The sequence below is a fragment of the Gossypium hirsutum genome, chromosome D12 (genome assembly GCF_007990345.1).
Source record: "Gossypium hirsutum isolate 1008001.06 chromosome D12, Gossypium_hirsutum_v2.1, whole genome shotgun sequence".
Taxonomy (NCBI): domain Eukaryota; kingdom Viridiplantae; phylum Streptophyta; class Magnoliopsida; order Malvales; family Malvaceae; genus Gossypium; species Gossypium hirsutum.
In genome coordinates, this window is record NC_053448.1 from 18,671,252 (window position 1) to 18,674,115 (window position 2,864).

At 32.9% G+C, this 2,864-nt stretch overlaps 1 non-coding gene across 1 annotated transcript; it reads right to left on the minus strand.

Moving 5' to 3' along the window:
- Positions 1-2,394: 2,394 nt before the first annotated feature.
- LOC121224734 (small nucleolar RNA R71) lies at positions 2,395-2,501 on the minus strand. The gene has a single exon (XR_005922479.1). It is a non-coding gene; the product is annotated as a small nucleolar RNA R71 (small nucleolar RNA).
- Between the last annotated feature and the right edge of the window lie 363 nt (positions 2,502-2,864).

Below are 2,864 nucleotides of genomic sequence, written 5' to 3' on the forward strand. Positions count from 1 at the left end.
TATATGATTCATCACCTTTTTACTTAAATTTGTTGTTAAAACAAAGTAATTGGTTAATAAATTAATGAAATTATGCGAAAATATGAAATTGGGACATAGAAATTATTAAAATGTGACTTTATACTTTATTATATAGTTTTCATGCATAAAATGGCTTATTTTATATTAATTTGAGCATATTATATTTTTAAGCTATAAAGTGGGCCATGCATGATTAAATTAAATAATAAAATATAAAGCTATATTTAATAATTCATTTTTAATATTTCATTAGTAAATTGGGTTTTAATTAATTAAGTAAATTGATTAATTAAAGTGGTTAAATTATATTATTTGGTCCTCTAAACTATCTACTATTTTTGACCAGGTGTGAGTTTTCTTCTAATTGCAAAACCGTCCAAATTGGGGACCAAGTCAACCCAATTTTCAGCTACACATGGATGTCATAAACCATTTTTTGGTTAATTATACAAAGTCCTTGAAGAGTTAAATAAATCAAAAATTTTCCCGAAGATTTGCTGATGACCGAGTCTTAGTCCTGAGTTGTTGTAGCACTCAAATTGACCAAAAATCAAGGAAAAATCAGCCACCTTTCCTCAATTCATGGCTGACCACTCTTGGAGGAGGTTTGAAAGGATGGACACTCATATTTTTAGCAAACTAGCTTCCTTGCCTCACCTATAAATAAGAGCTCATTTCTCACTTTTTCAATCATCCCTCATCCTAACCTCTCTCACTCATTCATCATTCTCTCAACTCTTTTAGCTATCTTTCCCCTTCATCATCCTTGCATAAGGATTTAGCAATTAAGCCTCTTAAAGATGTTTAATCTTTCTTTTCTGTTCTTTAATTTAATTTAATGATGTTTCCTAGGTGTTCTTTGTTCTTGTTTACAACAATGATGGCTTAAATTTATTTAAGCTAGGATGATTATTTTGATTAAATAATATTTATTTGATTCATGCTTATAATGTTTGTGCCTCAATCACTCATGTTTTCAATTAAAATCAAGTCTGTATTTCGTTCATACGTGATTGAGATGCACATGAATTAGTTGAGCTATCCTAACCAGACGATGGCTAATGGACACATAATTGAAATGTGCATGCTCAATTTAGATCCTAACCCGATTGAGTTGTAGGTTGCATAACAACTCTAACCAAGCTCTGTTATCTGCATAGTTTTTAGGTTTGTATGATTAAATTGTTTTAAACCTAACACGTCCCTGTTACCTCACACGAATGCTAAGAAACCCTTAGTAAATAAGGATCAGTAAAATACGTATTTACTAAGTAAAGGATTCTGAAAGGACCTAATGTGGTTTCCAAACTCATGAAAGATCGAGTAGCCATGGAATTTTTTTCTGAATGTTATTAAGCATGTAGATAATAAATTAAGTTTAATTAAAGTAATTATCCTAGTTTATTTATGTTATAATTGTTGCATGTTGTGTTTAATTTTACTAAAACCTATTTCATTCATATAGTTTGCATACTTATGATAATTTGCATTAGGGATCATTGCATTTAGTTTGATATATTTTAATCAGCACTTCTCAACTATATTGTGTTTTTTTATTTACCAAATTGTTAATATAATTTTACAAATTAAGTGACCTAGCACAAATACAATCCCTGTGGAGATGATAACTCGATACTTACTTATTACTTGATAACGACTGTGTACACTTGCACAAACCTACGTGTTACAAGTTTTTGGCGCCATTGTTGGGGATTGTCAACTGTTGCCATAGTCAGTTTTTTTGTGAAATTATTTATTTTCAATTTGATTTATTTCTAACATTACTATCTTATTCTTTTTAATTTTTGTAATTTACTCAGGTGTTTATGAGAATAGATCGAATTATAGATTTACTCGCTATAAACCCTGAAATTGAGCAAACTTTTAGACAAATAAGACGTGAACGGATAGCTCAAAGATAGGTCGAGATGGACCTTGGAAATCAGAATCAAGACTAAGGAAATGAAGCCGATCGTGTACAAAATCCTGTCCTCATTTCCGATGATAGGGATCGATGCATCGGACAATATGCTGTGCCACTTTTTAGTGAGTTAAACCCAGGAATTAGAAGGCAACTTATTTAGGCAACCCAGTTTGAATTGAAACTAGTGATGTTTCAAATGCTATAAACGGTGAGCCAATTTAGTGGTATGCCCACAGAAGATCCACATCTCCACCTTCGATTCTTTATGGAGGTGATTGATTCATTCAAGATAGCCTGTGTGACTGAAGGCACACTGAGGTTGAAGTTGTTTCTGTACTCGTTGCGAGATCGAGCACGAGCATGGCTCAATTCATTGCCACCAAGTTCCATATCTACATGGCAAGAATTAGCAGAGAGATTTTTAGTTAAGTATTTTCTACCTAGAAAAAATGTTAAGGAACGAGATCACAACTTTCCAATAATTGGATGACGAGTCTTTGTTTGAGGCTTGGGAGTGATTCAAGGAGTTACTTCGTAAGTGTCCTCATCATGGGATTCTTCATTGTATCCAGTTGGAGACATTCTATAATGGTCTCAATGCAAATACAAGATTGATGGTAGATGCTTACGCGAATGGTGCAATTTTCTCTAAGTCTTATAATGAGGCTTATGAGATCATCGAGAGGATTGTGAGTAATAACTATCAATGGCCAACAAATCAAACAACTTCAGGAAGACGTGTAGCCGGAGTTCGTAAAGTTGACTCTCTCACTTCATTATCAGCTCAGGTATCGTCTATTTCCTCTATGTTAAAATAGTTAACCACTAATAGTACTAATAATTTTACAGCTCAGCCACGAAGTCCTTTTGAAATAGTTTCCTGTGTGTATTGTGGGGAAGGTCATTCTTTTGAGAATAG